Raw genomic sequence first — 18,140 nt, forward strand, 5'->3', positions numbered from 1 at the left:
GTACAATACATGTGACAGTTGTAAAACAGGCCGATACATCTCCCTCGTGGAACAATCGGCGATCTCACGGCACGCGGCGTGACCCTAACTGTATCACTTACGATCAATTTATTGCTATCGAACTAAGTTCGCGTGATTGAGACGCTCATTGACACACTAGAACAGATTAACACATACAGTATACTACTGTACATTTACTGAGCGGTACTGTGCGCTTTATACTGTCAATAAAACAAGATAGGTACTTCTTTTGTATTATATTTTAGAGGCTAAAATATAGTTTGAAAATGTGTGATCATAAATATAAAAATGATAATTTAATTATTAACTGATTCTGAATATGAGGTGTTTCTTTTAATTGTTTACAGGCATAGATTATTGTTTTACTCGCTCAGAAAGTCTAGCATTTTATAGAATAATAATTTTTCGAGAAAAAATTAATCAATAATGTAGATACAAAAAAAGGAAAGGTACATTTTTTGCTGAGAAAGGTTACTGTATAAATCACTATACAACAAATATTACATCAATATAATACATTCTCAATGTTAAAAGACAAGTGTTAAGTAATTGATTGCACGAGAGAAGTAGAGTTTCGTTTCGTATGCGAATATTTTGGTCGAGACGATGTTCACCTGTGTGACACGTTTGTTTGTTTCGTCCGTGACCTGACGAAAGCGAATATTTATTACTACACTCTTACTCACCCGCAACAGAAATGAAGCGCAGAGCTCAAGTTCCTGAAAAAAAGACAATAATATTAACAACAACGTCCTTGTAATTATAACAAGTGCTTCAGATAACAGACGTAGTCCTTCAGGGAGACTTGTAAAACAAGGTAACATACAATATTATTGGTTCAAATAGGCAGATTATAAGACTCCTACTAAGAGCCTAAGAATTCGGGGGTTTCCTAGAAAGAACTGAATCCGCGATCATGATCTGCAGACGTATGTAGACTATTTTATTGTAGTTCTGTTATAGTTCAGTAGCGCGATTCTGTACAGTCGGTACTGTAGAGTATCGAAAGTTTGACATTTAGAATTTACTGCCAAATAGTTCCGACGACGCCCGTCAGAGGCGCTGATCACATTTTCATACAATTCTCGATAACAGGCCGGTTGTCGGTAGCCGATAATAGTAGAGAATCGAGCTCGTAGAGACAGAATTACACGTGTTAGGTATATTTCCAACAATTGAGATATTATGTCAAGAAATTTTGGGTTATTACTTCTCGTAATTTATTGAGCGTATAACCTACTTACTAAAATAGTATCTTCGTTTTAGCGTAGATATCTCTATATTGATGTGTCTCAAATCCGCCAATCAAAATAACACCTGCTTGATACTATTAACAATTGCGATAAATATTCTTAAGTGAACTAAAAACGTGCGCCAATGTTTATTTTTACTTTTATCTTTTTAATTACTACAGGTAATGTCACATTTACAATACGTCTAACTCACGCCCTGATGGTACACAAATAACCGCATATTTTCGTTCAATCGTTCCAACATTATCGGCGACCATTACGTGATACAAACATTCGCAGTTCTGAACTTCCGATTTCCAGTCAGCTCATACATTCGCTGTTTTGAAGTCACCTACTTATTATAGCACAACTGTGTTAATATTCATCGGAGACCGGCGCATATTGAAAGGGAAGCGTCTAATAGCGTCAGTAAATATTAAGAACCAATACTAAAACTGACTGTACATTTTAGTAAAATGTCAATAAGTCGAGCCATCAACCGCCATTAAGGAGGGAGAGGCTCGGTAACAGAATCGGTCATTAGAGGGAAAAACATTTCAAAATCAAACACGAAGTTGCTCCAACCTCCTGGAAACTTGGTCCTAATTGCCACAGCACTCCTTTGAGCTACTTAAGTATTTCGCGGAAATAAAATATCGCTGCGTTGAAATAGTTGCTGACTTGACTGTAAACAGCATGAAAAATAAACAGTCATATTAAATAGAAAGTTTATTAGTTCAGACAATTTGTTCAACACAGAGGGAATCGTGGCTACATTATGCTTGCATCATGCACATAGCAACACCTAATCTTTTTGCAATCATTTATAGCGACAACGATAAATATAAATATATTTCTACGAATAATTTATTTCTGAGAAATCCGTTTCGGTGAAGGCTCTAGTTTGTTATTTCACGAAGAAGCACTTTTGTAATATCAACGGGATGGTTTATTCCATTGATATTTTTTCCGCGTTCTCTTACCGTTCTTCCAGAAATCTGGCCTACACATAACATCAGCGTTTTTCCGCCGGATCAGTCCTTATCTAGTTTTTAAATCAGACCTCGGTCGGAATACCGAATTAAATAGAAAGAATGGAAGGCAAATGGAATCACAACATTTATAACGCAACACTGAATTCTTAAAATGTAAGGTCAACGCACCTTGTCTTATCAAGGGTACGAGTATAAAGGACCTTGCTTATTTAATAAAAAAAACAGAAAATAATAATATAAAAGAGGACAATAAAGATTTCTACAGACGTAAATACACATATGTTTTAATACAATGAATGCAGTTTGTGTTTCGTCACAGTTACGCTACTACATTAGTTTAAATGAACTGTAACAAAAAATACTTGAAAGACTGAGAATGGAACACTTTCATTGACAAATGTCTGGCGGCCGAGGCAAGTGAACTAGTTAATGAGTACTAACTAAGTACCTAATGATAATAAATAAATAAATAAATACTAATGGACAACTCACACACGGTCATTTGATTCCAAACTAAGCAGAGCTTGTACTATGGTAACCAAATAACTGATAAACATACTTATATACTTCTAAATACATACTTATATAGATACATTAACATCCAGGCTCAGAACAAATACTCGTGCTCATCACACAAAGATTTGTCCCGGGTGGGATTCGAACCCACCACACGCGGCGCCACGGTTGTTGTTGTTGTTGTTGTTGTTTAATAAATATTACACATTTGATGACTTACATAATAGCAAGCTTTGCAATACAAGAGAAGGTGCAGCGACATTTCGAAAGGTCAGCTGGTGGATTTTGTTTCGCAGAATGTGTGCATTAAAATTATTAGCAATATTATGATTTATTGTTGAACATAAATACAAATGCGGATAAGGACGCTGCCCTTGCTTGTTCATCCTACTTAAACCTCCGAAAAAGAGACAAGAAAATATAAGAATCGAATTTCCAGAATCTAATGGATTATTAGAAATAAGGGTTTTCTCTGTAGATACTCGTTCGAAGTTTAGATTTACCAAACAGATGATGAGAACAGATTTGATGTGAATACGTTTTTTCGTAGAATCACTTCACTAGTGAATAAAAAACCTTACTTACTTCATAGTAAGACACCTTACGGTATTTCATAATATAATCTGTTAATAATTGCGTTAATACTATCAGGTTAAAAAGTACCTTAATCTACTATAGCGGACCCGACAGACGTTGTCCGGTCTAATAAATTAAAAATTAATTAAAAAAACATTGTCCAGCGGACAAAATTGTGAATCTAAACCATTCTGAGATCCCCTTGAACAGACACAAAAAATTTCATCAAAATCTGTCCAGTCGTTTAAGAGAAGTTCAGTGACATACACACTTACAGAAGAATTATATATTTAAAGATTACCAGTTTTCCTCAATTGCTAAAAAACTCAGGCTCATAGTAACTCTATATTGTACGATCTTATAGTTCTTATAAACTTATGCTCTATGAACGAAAATATGGTCTAGTTTTGAAGTAATCGTGGTAGTACCGGTTATGTGCCGGCTGTCCCAAGGTCGGAGACGGGTTTCTACGTCACCATACTTCGTAACGTTATAGAAATAGTGCATAAATTATATCCGGCACTTGTGTCACGTGAGTAACGGGACTAAAACTGTACTACTAGATCTATATGATATTGGAGAATAAGTGTAGAATGAACTTGATTGACTAATTTAAAAAAAACTTTTCGAGATGTTAATATTCAATAATGTTTATTTATTTACTTCTATATAAATAAAGCAAACAGTTGTGTTTTAATATTAAGTATTTAAACTTTTTCCAAATTAATAGACAAGTTTAGTTACTAACAAAAATATTTTTGTTGGACTTTTACATAGGCTAACTGTATTATTTACATCCATTTTGACACTAACAAAGCTGATTAACTAATAACAATATACTCAAAAAAACTAAAAACAAGGAGGCTTAATTCCGTTACCAAGGTATTTCTAGAATAATTCAACAATTACTAATTTCCTTTATTTTATTTTAATCTGTATATATAAAAATGAATTGCTGTTCGTTAGTCTCGCTAAAACTCGTGAACGGCTGGACCGATTAGACTAATTTTGTTCTTGAATTATTTGTGGAAGTCCAGAGAAGGTGTAAAAGGTGAATAAATTTTAAAATGCGCGGTATTAAATAAGAACAAGAGAGCGTGAGCGGAGCTGCGCGGGTCAGCAAGTACAATATAAAACAAACAAGCATGGAAAAAACTAAACATTCCAATGTTATGTAATAATTTTTCAAAGTAAAGTAAATATATTAGTTAGGCATAACGGTACGATAACATTGTTACTAAGTTAACGTAGCGTTACTGTATTGAGTGTGACATGCGTATTAGTTTGTATGTTGATGTACTACCTCAGAAACAATGCAACAAATAGTGAAGTTAAAAAGTTTGATTCAGTGACAACTAAATATACTAGTAGAATATTCGGCTGAAGGGTTCTAGTTGGAAATGTTGATTGGCTTGCTGTACTTATACCTAGATATATTTGTTATTATTTATATATATATAAATGCAGTATTATGCATAGTATTATTTTTACTAGTTCTCGCTCTTAAGGCCTACGTCTTATGAAATCACATTAAATTCCGGGATAAACGTGAGAAAGTGTCTAGTTAGTCTACTGCAGGTATTAATTATCGTAATGTACACAACCCGTTTATATCTTTGATATATAATTCACACGAAATGCAATAGAATTGTTAGCCGAAACATACGATCGAAAACCGGCCGGTACCGTTAACAAAAATCACCGAATATTAGTCTCACGCCTGACTAACGAAACGCATAAAACTTGGCAATTTTCTCACCGTGACGAAATTGTTAATACAGATAAGCAGAACCATGACTATCTCAAATACTTTACCTAAACAACAACACTAAACAAAACTGGAAATACTTCATCACTACACTGAAAATTTCACAATCACAAATCACTGTATATGTAGAAACACTGAAGGATTTTTCATATGTTTAGATGCGGATGTATAAGAAACAAGTGTTAATACAATGATCTAGATAAAATAGTTTTAAAAAGGAAGAAGGGAGGTGAAAAACGATCCGCGAGCGCGCGTGAGTCGAGTGTTTTGAGCAAATCGCGTGAGTAGAGAAAGATCGTGCGCCCACGCATCGCGCGCTATAACGAGATGCCGATTGTCGCCGGCCCTGGGGCAAGGTTGCCTGGAATACTGACATGTCACTGAAATACAACTGAACTGACACTTTCGATTGATATGTAACTGACCTGGATATCTACAAACTTATTATAGTTTGTTTAGTTTGAAGTTCGGGAAATGTAGAGAATTCAGAACGCGCGAGTAATGATTAATTGATATTCGAAGGGATTTTGTTTAACAAACTATGGTATATACAGACATACGGAACAAAAAACATATATACAAAATCTCGTTCGTTAATATTTCTTTCAAGCATTACAATTGAGACACGTAATGTTTTGAGTGCGATCTAATTAAAGCTTTCCACAAAAATAGAACAAATTTCGAATCAAAATAACATCATCGACATCATATTGTGGCAATCTCCTTACTTTAGCTTAGTAATCGCTCTAATTGCGTTTCGATGTACAAAACACCGATATATTCAATTTGAGAGGCTTACGTTGAAACACTAATACCTACGATTGCTTTGTTACTCAATATAAGGATCTATATTATGACGTAACACTCAAATCTCTATAATTGATCGTTGCATTACCATTTAGAAATTGTAACAGACTATTGCATTGAACTAAGAGGTTGATTAATTGAGACTGAAATACGAGTACTTATGCATTAAATTAGAAAGTTATATGTGATAACACTAAGCTCAATGCACACTCAAAATATAAATCTAATTGTATTTTATATGCATTGTAAAAAAGTATTTGATTATTTACAGATTCAACGGAAGGTATTACTGTGTCGTCACTACAGCAGCTGTAATGTTAACAAAACTATGGAACTCTACCATGTATACGTAGATTCATAAATCATCAAGCCGTTAATAGGCCATTCATTTAAAAATAACATCGAGTTCAGACTAACAGCAGCGTAATTTAATTTCAAAATTGTTTACAAATGTAAATTTTTCAAATCATGTGCTGTCAGTTCATATTTCAAATACAACAAGCTTCAAAAGCGCTGAGTTCACACATAAAATTATAAAATTTTATCGTCGAACAGCAATAGAAATTTTGCAAGTGAACCTCATAAAGTTGAGTCGTAAACAAACTATTTCTGATTAGGTTGTAAACGCTCTCTTGCTTGACGCAATGTAAAGAAAAATAAATGCATCCGTTCAAGGTTTGTTCGAAGGCCGATAGAATCATTCCGCATTTTCGAAACAAAAATAGATTAATTAAAAATCTGATGGTTTTTATCCGTATTTCTAATCAAGACAATGTCGATTCAAGGAAACTTATTAATTGAAATATCAAAGGATTTCGCAATAAATTCCCACGTTCATAACTGCAGCTCCGGTTTCTTGTGAAGGTGTATTTATATCCACATCTATTCGTATGTGTATACAGATAACTATTAATACAAATTTAAGTTTAAGAAAAGTAAGAAATGTTAGCAGACAATTTAGACCTTACTTCCAGTAAAAATGTTCATATATTATCATATTTCTCTATAGTTAAAAACATTGAGAAAAAAAAATCAAAGGCAAAGAAATTCATTTTTAACATAGGACACACACAACTATACTAACAACACATACATTTCTAGAATTTTTTTGATATACTCGTACTTCGGACGCAGATGAACAAATAATGGCAATGTAATATTTGTCAATACAGGTTAATAAAATGTACCTAACCATTATTCAATTTGTAATGTACTTGCCTATTGTTTTTACCCAACGCATACTTTATAACGTTGTTTTAAAACGATTGTAAAGTCGATATGCGTGATGGTTTCCACGTGCTAGTTTATTACAGTATTTTTATGTGGATATACTTAAAATAAATCTAAAAAAATCAAAGATTAATATTTCGGAATGTATGCAAAGAAATCCATGACCAATCGTAGATAATCGTCTTTAAACGAGCGATGATAATCAAAATTAAAACCTCTACAATCAAATGATATACCTCTTTTATGTGATACACGTTACGCATACATTCACGGTGTGTTTCACAGAAGTCAGCAACATTATATTTGTATTTAACAGCAGTAAAAAGTTGTTTATTTTACTCCTGTGACACAAGTTCTCAATTCCACTTGAACGCTCGACTCAAAACTTTATCTTATTAGTCTTTCTCTGCAACGTTATTTACAGTGAATACAGGATGTATTTTTACGAGAGTCTGCTTTTTCTTTACTTTCTATTCAGTAAAACTGCAATGTGTTTGCGAATTACACATATTCCTTTTTGCGTACAAATAATAAGCAAGCTGTTTGTGACGTAAGAGTTCACGAATCTGCCGGCTTTAATGGGACGAGTCGCGAAAGTTGCCCGCCCGGTCCGCGGCGACAACTTCTGCCTATGGTTGTCACTTTAACAAGTTAAAAGTAAGACTTATATTCACTTAGTTGAGTTGCAACAGCAGAAATCAAATAGCAGTTATGAATAAGTTGGCTTATTTTTATATTGTGCTTCGTTTATTTTTGTTTTCTTCCATTTTTCCATCAAGGCTATACGACAAAAGTTATAATAGCGGAATCATCGTAAAGAAAAATTATGCTTGATTATTTGGTAACACACTAAATTGTAGTTTTTCATGTCAATAACCTTACTTTTTCTCATAAATACACAACAAGTGGTATCCAGCAATAATAGAGACAAACGTCAGTGCAGAAGCTAAACGAAACATAAGTAAACAATACGACATACTTTCGCTTTCATTTGCAGACGGAGTAATTATTGTGTCTGCGATTGTTTTACAATGTTATTGGCAGCCCTACGCAGTGACGCACCTGAGACGATCGAGTTGATTGGCCACTGTGTCATCGGAGCAAGGCGAACCGACCGCGCATAATCACTAATTGCCATTACGTTTACGATCAAATTCAGTTTTCATAGGATACTCATCGCTGAATTTCGATTAATTATTAAATTTCTAATGGATTTAGGTATTGTTTGAAACTGTTGAAAATCTAGTTAATTTATAAGTAGCTACTATCTTATCTGCATTCTAAAATATTTAAATGTTGGCCTTAAGGAAAAATATTATTAGCATCCAAATGAATACATAAATTAAATCATCGACAACTTCGGTATTCATATCGAAGCCATCCGTGTTTTAACAATAAAATACCAAACTTATACGACGACAATTGACAACGAAACGTGTTCTTAGACAACTTTACAATTTGTTTGAACATGGTTTGAACTGTCAAGAATCTCGTTGTTTACCGATACACACTATGAACATAAGACTGCCCATAAAAAGACAAAGAAGCAAGTACCTAACTGGTCGCTAGAAATATTTGTGAGGCCCACAAACTATGTTTATGACGGCTTATGCATGTAATTTGTGCGTAGTTGGAACTTCAAACATTACGACGTTTAGACCTTACAAAACTTTCTTACCACATGCCAGGAATTCAAAGTGCATAGCTTCCTTCATATTATGTTGAACTTATGGCACGTGTGTATATAAAACATACAGCCGTTGTAACAAGATTGTTTCAAATATTTTGGTCTTGAGCTGTGCTTGTTCGATCAACAGATCGTGTCAAGTGGCTGGAATTGCATAATAACTTCATTTTCTTGTGTTTGTTTTGTTGCTTATTCTACGTTGGTGGTATGATGATTTCATAGCATTTCATTTAAAAGTAAGTAAACAAACGCTTTTATGCATTTCTTGAGGCCATACAAAGTTTCCAAACCGCACTTGGCCCGCGTGGTGGACTCAAAACCTAACCACTCCCCATTCACTAGGAGACCATTGCCCAGCAGTAGGACAGATATAGGTTAAAAAAACATTTAAAACCTCAATCAAGGACACGTTACACATTTTATGTTCACAGATCTGCCTATCTGCTAGGTAAAGACACGGTTAACGTATGAAAACAACTGTTAAGTTTCTAAGCTTCTACTTATCCAGAATTGTAAAACCGGACCTAACATTCTCAACATTTTGTAGTTTGCAACCATAATATTATCAGAGCAGTCTCAGATGTTTTGACTATAAAACTATAACTTTAAAGTACGAAGGTAAATGTAGAAATATATTTGTATAGAATAGTCCTAAACATATAAACGACGAGTCTAAATGTTCAATTGTTCACTTGAATGCGTAATTTAGATATAATTTACTGTTATTACAGTTCACGTTCAGCTTAGAGCAACACGTGTTATGTTTTCGTTGATAGTTTGTAAATAAAGTTATATTGCCTGTTCTAGGTTAATGTTTTTAACCTCCCAACCTAGTTCTAGCCCTAATTTATGAAGACATGTTCAAAAATGTTCCAAGACAATGTCGGTGGAAAACGATATTTAGACCAAGGCAACATTTAAAGAATGTTTTGAGTTTGCTTAAGAGTGAATCGGTTCCTTTTTTAGTCTCTCACATGATATCAGACACCATATAATATCTAAATAAAAAGATGTTGTTCGCTTTCGATTAACCAAGTAAGGATCCTATATTTTTGAATAGTTCAATGTCCGTCTGATTCGCGAAAACATTTGAATTTTAAAAGCCAAGTTTAGCAGGAAATACCGATCCCATGTGTCGTGCGGGTTTCTGTGGTTGAGGCATACCACAGTTACAACAGACCTTACTTACAAAATATAATATACTTTATATATCCTGCGCAATTTATATTCCGTCTAGATATTCAAGGCCAGACTATCAAAACGTAATATGTTGTTCCTAAAACTTATGTGAACATAGTTATGTGATACGAAGTTATTTAAGAAACCAGTTGACCACTAATGTATTGCATAATGAACACGTATGGAACAGAAAGAGTTTGATCGCCCATAGATGACTCATCATTCCGCTTGTTATGTATTTTGAACTCTCTTTTGCCACGAATTTATTTACCTGTCTTTCTAACCATCACTGTTCTACATCATCATCATGGGTGTCCTTCCTAAATGAAGGAGGGGTTATGCCTTGAGTCCACCACACTGGTCAATTGCGGGTTGGGTTGGGTACTTCAGATGCTTTATCTATGTTGAAAGACTTTGTGTCAAAAAATTTGGAACAAACAATCAGGAAATATGCAGCTATTCGTTTTCAGTGTTGGTAGTTTTAAGATAATCCCCTATCCCTACAAACTTACCCCCTTATTCATAAACACACTATAAACCTATTTTAGTTACAAAACTACTAAAATATGTTTTCTCTAGACTGAAAGAAACAAAACTCTTTATAAGCCTTTCATAACTTCGTATATATTTATGAATAAGAGAGATAGTTTATTAGCCCACACTAAAGATGAACTGCACCTTGCCTATTTTGCCAGTTACATTATTATTGACCTAATAGTTATGAAGCGTTTAGAAAGATTTTTTCACAGTCATTGATAAAGTTACACAATCGGAACGCAAGCGCAGTGATTCGATCTGCAGCTTGTTATAAACCAGTTTAGAATAGAGGAAGAGTTTAATTTACTTGATTACACACAAATTACTTTATAATGGTAGGAAACAAAGATTTTGATGTCGTGATATAAAATAATTTTGTATCATACTGTTTTAAAATTTCAGATATTGTTTTAAATATATTCCTACGCCGCTCTTGGTTTAGAATCAAAGCCTTACCGCTCCCTCATTCTGGCAGACAAGCCCTGCAGTGGGACAGCAACGGGTTATATTTCTTTGTATAAAAAAAAAAACATAAAAGTAAGTTCAAATTAAATTCGAAAGAATTATTGAGACTCATAATATAGTTTAAAAATTACAGTAGAACTTGTAATTACATTACAAACGAAGCACGAAGGATCTTCTTTTCATGTACAAAAAAAGTAATTTAACCATCTTTTTATCATAAATCCACGGCTAATTGCAAAATACTTAAAAACATTGAAAAAACTTAGGGTCATGCCAATAACAAATCTCAGTAATAAACTCAGTTTTACCTGTAAAGTCATTACGTGCAATGACTAATCAGTAATCAGTCCAGTTTGAGAACGAGTGGCGAATGATTTAGTTACAGCTTACAGCACGCTACCTTTTGCCTATCGCTACCTGTAGCGGCGATGTTAAGAGCAGTGCACACTGTATACTTTAAATCCTATAAAGTTTAAACCTACATAATATGTAGGTATATGCATAATCTATACTAATCTATACTAATAATATAATAAAGCTGTATTATAATATAATAATATATATATATATATTATATATAATATTATAAAGCTGAAGAGTTTGTTTGTTTGATTGTTTGTTTGTTTGTTTGAACGCGCTAATCTCAGGAACTACTGGTCCGATTTGAAAAATTCTTTCAGTGTTAGATAGATCATTTATCGAGGAAGGCTATAGGCTATATATCATCACGTTACAACTAACAGGAGCAGAGTCACAGTAAAAAAAGTAACGAAAACGGGGAAAATTATGACGCATTCTCTCTTATGTGACGCAAGCGAAGTTGCGCGGGTCAGCTAGTGCATAATATCACGCGTGCCTGTTGTACCAGAAGATATAGGCAGTGCTGTACGAAATGCACTCGCGTTGCGCCATTAACTATGCTAGTCACATGTAATAATAGAAGGTGACAGTTAAAACAAACTCCTTATTTTCTTTTTATTTTAATCAGAAGTTTAACGACATCAATCTTTGATATACCTACTATTACCTACCTAATGATGATCGTCGCGGCGCCGATGCTTCAATTTATAATGTCATAGGCACAAAATATGTGATCCACAAGTGGTTGTTTCGGGTATGATAGTGGTATCTTTGTACCTATGGGGATATTACAAAAACATATTAAACTAACCAGTCAATACAAGACGTATAAGTCTTGTAATGACTGGGTCTCTGTTAAAATACGATTAAAAATGTTCAAAAACTATTTAACATGAATTGTATTTAAGTGCTGTGTGCGAGTGCTCTAACATGTACATGTTGCATCTCGGCTAATGTCGTGAGGTGAAATCTCATGAACTTCTGGGGCTCAGGTAAAAGATTATACGAGATAGTTTACCTTTTGATAACTAGGTTGAACTCGCTATTTAACGTGTTGAAAGGTCACTCATAACTATTACTAGAATATACGTATGAAATAACATTGTATAGGTGAATGTTGTTTATTAAATAACTGTTAATCATATAATCTTTAGAACTATGAAGCTGATGGATTTGTCCAATTAGCGGAAGCAGCCCAGAAAATATATTGTCTTCTCTAATTCATAAATCTATAGAAAAATGTTATCAATGGCTACGAATGAATGAAAATACTGAAACCACAATGTGAAGATTTCAAACAATAACATGTCATCTGTGACACGACTGGCCTTCAATTTACTCTTTTTTACATAACTAAATACAACAAAAAAAACGTTTTACGCGTGTGTAAAAATAAGCAACAAACAAAACTTGACATTTAGTACTAATTACTCACTCAAAAATGTATTTTTAGTGAAGTATCTAAACGCAAAAGTTTGTCTTACAACTTGCACCGACAACTGTTCCGTGACATTTTTAAACAGATATACATACAAAGCAAAATGCATCTAATTGCTTAAGTAATAAGGTTTAAATACCTCCTGTACATAGTTAAAGTTCGGAGGTCGCAGACGTAGTGAAGAAACGCTTATATAAGAGATAAATAAAATACTTGTGTTGAGAAATTTACGAGTACATGACATGTGTAGTTTTAGATGCGAGTTTGTTGTACCTTTATTAGATGCTAAGTGCCGCTTTTAAGTACCGGCTACTGGCATTAGATTACAAGAATAGAAATTTAAAGTAAGGAACTCTACAAATAAGTAGTTTTAACTACATTACGATTGAAATTTCAAAAAATATTGCTCTCAGCTGCTTGTCTTGTAACTAGTGTAATTGCAAATTACAAGGTCAGGCATTGTTTTCTGTCCCGTGTTTTATTTACATAATAAAATCATCATTTCATCAGTGCTATGTTAAACTTCGCACAATAAAGAGATCTACTTAAAACCTCTGTGACGAATGTAAGGCCAGTGGAAAAATCCAGTAGCCTGATAGTATGTTACACTAATTACTTGGTTGACTAATTAACTTTAGTACTATGAGTAGTCACATTTTCCTAGGAAGTGAGTGAAGTGACCTAGGTTCGGTTAGGTCTTAATTATTAGGTCTACGCTCTGATAAATTATTTATTTACATTGGCATAGTACATCCATTTCCCGCAGTGGCGTCATGCGGTTGAAAAAATCAGTTACTGCGCTAAGGATCGTTTGTACGGTCCGTTTATTGATGGGTGACCGCCGCTAAATTTCATTTGAATATTTTTACAGCATTTAAGGCCCATTGCAAAGAGAACCAGACGTTGTCTATCAAGAGTCTACAAAGTTATATACAAATGCTTCGAACGAAAATGCGGGCGAATCGAATTTTGTCATTAGGTAAACATTAACCATGCGAAAGAAGAAACTACAGTTCGACCGCACAATGTTTACACAATTCATTCATACTTTACACAACTGAATTCAATGTCTGCATTATTGAAGAATTTAAAACGCCACTACTAATGCTATTAAAGTGAATTAATGTTGTACAATCTGCAAATTTTCTACTTCCATTGCCAATATAGGTGCTACCGTGATATTCAAAAATAATATCAATTCAATTCGGTAAAACCAAGACCACACACAATCTAAATGTCACGCCTTTTTCCCTTAGGCTAAGGCAGAAACCAAAGAACGCCACTTGCTACATTCCCTACACTTACCTTGCTTCATTCACATCCATAAATCTTGTCATACAAATTTAACCAATAGTGGTTTTAAATGTCAAACACTCTTCGTTTGTTGAGAGTAGAGTCGGTAGCATCGTATCTATAGAAAATCGCGCTACAGCAGCGCTATTCTCTATACTCAGTATTGTCGAGTATCAAAGGTTTGACATTTATAATTTACTGCCAAAAATAGTAACTACGACGTCCGTTAGAGGCGCTGGTCAGTTTCCTCAATGACTAGCTGGTTGTCAGTGGTCGATACTAGTAGAGAATCGTGCTAGTGTAATCATATTTTACTGTCTCATAAAAATGTATGAATGTGATGTATTTTTTCCTGTCGTATAGTCAATTGGTAACCTTGATCGTGTTTTTATGCCGCTACATCTTGACGTTACGACGACTGTCTGACAAGAGAGATCAAAGATCAAAGTACTAACTTATTCATACGATTGCTAGATAGGCTTTACAGATAGCCTTCCCTCTTTTTGTCAGCTGGTTATACCATAATATATTATTTTGATATATTACTTATTTACACATTAATGTGAAAAAGTAGAAATTATAAACCTCGCAGAAAGACGATTTCCTACTACTATCGACTATCGACTACCGGTTAGCTAGTATAAAATTTTTGACGTCAAGGGAACCATTTTTTTAGCACATTACGTAAAACTCTCGATACTCGATAGTGTTGTAGAGCTAAAGAACATTGCACTATGTTTTATACGAGTTCATTTTAGGCATAAGAATGTATAGGTCTCAATCATCCAAGTCAAGTGGGTCTAACCCTTTCAAGAACTGTTTATAACTTTTAGGTAGGCAAGTTTACCATTGTTATGCTTCTAGGCTCTCATTATCGCAGTTTGGTTTGGCATTTCAATGATTCAGGCACTCGGCCAAATGCTTCAACTTTATTAGTTACATTGTGCATTATGTGACAATAGATTATGTTGCCTATTGTTGCATGTTGTTGTATAACGTTGCCTACGTGATTAACAACTAACACTTTTTTCTATTTACTTACTTTGACCTTGTTCGCACTAAATATTACATCACGTTTCTTATTTACAAGTTTTTGTGTCAGTTAATATACGTTATAGAGAATTCGTTTGTAGATTATTACTTCAAAAAGTCTTCTGGACATTTTCCTCTTAGAACAAAAGTAGTAGCCATAGTTCAGCATCTTGATTAGGTCGAAACTCACCAAATTATATATTATTATATTACGATAAAACACTTCTATTACTGGGTGACTGACTGGTTGATGGACATTGCACAGCCGAAACTACTGAGCAAAGAAAATTGTCATTTGGTATGAAAATTCCTTAGGAAGTGTAGAGCAGAACTGAAAGTATTTTTTTTTTAAATTCCACTGAGAAGGAAGAACTTGGATGAAGCCGCGGGCGAGAAGCCAGTGTAAGTATATATCGACTCACTAAATGCCAGTGTACTACTGAGTAAATTGCTGTAGTCTAAGAGATGCGGAATTGTCATGTATGACCGGATAACCTTAAACTTAAAACTGACACGTTAACGTTATAATTGAAAAAGTGTAAAATTGCTAATTGTTGACTACCATAGCATCGTGGGCATGAGACAGAGAAAACTAATGGGAATAGTGTCACCTGAGTACTTTGATACTTGATAATGTTTTAAAATGAACTACGCTACTAAATTTTATCATGAGCTAGCTGACCCGCGCAACTTCGCTTGCGTCACATAAGAGAGAATTTTCCCCGTTTTTGTAACATTTTTCGTTGCTACTCTGCTCCCAATGGCCGTAGCGTGAAATTATATTGCTTAAAGCCTTCCTCAATAAATGGACTATCTAACACTGAATTTTTCAAATCGGACCCGTAGTTCCTGAGATTAGCGTGTTCAAACAAACAAACAAACAATCAAACAAACAAACTCTTCAGCTTTATAATATTAGTATAGATAGTATAGATGGATATTTGGACTGGTCGACAACGAAGAAGCGCTAAGTATATTTTATATTATAGGTGCAGTTTTATAGTATCAAATCTTAAAGAGTTCTGCAATAAGTATGTTTAGAAATATTCTTTTCAAGTTTGTTTCTTTATTCCAGTAGTTTTCTTCATTTCATTCCATGTTTATAACTAAGGAAGAAGGTGTTCGTAGTACTCGCTGAACAATATGCGCGTATTGATTTTCTTATGCACAAACGCGTGGAAAGAATTTAACTTAGCAACACAAACTTTAAGTTAAGAAAATGAAATATACGAACTAGTTACACATCATAAGATAATTTGATAAATAGATTTTGTTTGTAGACATTGTAGAGCTAATTACTAATATAGGTAAAACTATAGAAGAATAGGAAAAAAAATCCAAGATTTTTTTTAAATACTTATGTCTTCTTTATATTAAAATAAAATTCCAAACAGAAATTTAGGTTTTCCGGTACATACCTATAGTAGTTGTCAGTCCGATTAAATGTTCAACCAATTGATTACAACGGTAGTTATGTAGCCCTCCAATTTGCGAGGGGACCTACTAGATTTGTCTATCAACTAGGCCGAAGTAGTCAGTCACGGTTTTGACGCTTACTCATGTAGTGAGTAATCACTAATCGCATGCTTGAATTGACCACAAACATACGTCATACGGATAATAAATATGTCTGGTGTATTATTTGTTTGCTTATTTATAACTTGTTAAAAGTCCTTTATTTTTGTAATTTAATGTTTATAAAATTACTTTATAAAATAAAATGTGTATAAATCGGCACTCTGCGGTTTTATACACTTTTTCGTTATATTGATTTCTGTTTAGTTATGTTTATTTACATTAAAAACCCGCCTTGCATACACTTTTAAAGTATAAGTGAAAATATGGTAAAGTCATAATTATAATCCACTTTTTATTTTCTAATATTGGGCGTAGAAAATTACCGTTACATCCAATTAAAACCATTAAATTACATTTCGACAAATGCATAATCGTATTAAAAAAATAGTCTGAATGCGTCGGAACATAAGTACGCACAATTATTTATTTCATATTTAAATAATATCGGATTCCAGCCAGTCATTAACAAAACGATCATCAATCATGGACATCGAGAGCGACCCAATAAACATCGCTAAGTTGCACTCGAGTTAAAATCTCATTACCACATTATAACGTACGGTTTCGTTTGAGGTCGCTGTTCCGTGTGACCCTGAACCAAGGAATTAAATTGTTTACTTTTCTTTTCTTGCAGATAATATTATGCTCCATGGTCAGTAATGACTTGTGACAAGCTGTTTAAATAGTACAATGTTGAATGACTTTTGAAATTGTGTCTATTTACCGTTGACATATTCTGCAGAATTTTTACCAACTACTAAATTTAAATACATTTGCATAACTTGTTAAGTACAATTCTGACTTACAATGTCCAAAAACGGAAAACGTAGCAGTTCCTAAAAATATCGCTGAACAAAGGTCAGTAATATAACATTATTCACTTCCAATGTGCCGTTTCAGCAGATAGTGGCAAGGTTTAAGGTTAGTTTTATAGCTTGGGAATAGGTGTCAGATAACCTGCTATATAAAGCTATATAAACTAATCTGCTAGATAAAGGATTCCATCTGATAAGCTATCTACTACTTATCCAGTACTAGTAGTTCCTGAGATTAGCGCGTTCAAACAAACAATCAAACAAACTCTTCAGCTTTATAATATTAGTATAGATTTGTTAAACTGGGTCTTTATTTAACTCCTTACACCATGAAAGTTGACGGCTGACAAGCGTCTTAAATGAGTTCCTACGATTTGAATTAAACACATCACTTGCTTAGGAGATATTAAGACGTAGAGAGATGTACTAGAATCTAGGCCGAATTGAATTTCTCATGATCATGTGTCTTACCAATTTCGGTAACATGAACATTGAAGATACAAATTATTTATTTATATGCATTGGTTTACCTTAAACCTAAGAATGTATTATTGAAGACTTTGAATATGAACATGTGGGTTGAAAGAAAGATTTCTCGAGGTATTCTATGG

At 33.9% G+C, this 18,140-nt stretch overlaps 1 protein-coding gene across 1 annotated transcript in view; it reads right to left on the reverse strand.

Moving 5' to 3' along the window:
* LOC142975010 (extracellular serine/threonine protein CG31145) overlaps nucleotides 1–18,140 on the reverse strand; it is a 109,819-nt gene that overhangs the window by 67,163 nt on the left and 24,516 nt on the right. Inside the window, exon 2 of the mRNA XM_076117623.1 lies at nucleotides 708–740. The gene's annotated coding sequence lies outside the window, so the exon portion shown is untranslated. The remainder of the gene's footprint in view (nucleotides 1–707; nucleotides 741–18,140) is intronic.

This window comes from Anticarsia gemmatalis, chromosome 8 (genome assembly GCF_050436995.1).
Source record: "Anticarsia gemmatalis isolate Benzon Research Colony breed Stoneville strain chromosome 8, ilAntGemm2 primary, whole genome shotgun sequence".
Taxonomy (NCBI): Eukaryota; Metazoa; Arthropoda; class Insecta; order Lepidoptera; family Erebidae; genus Anticarsia; species Anticarsia gemmatalis.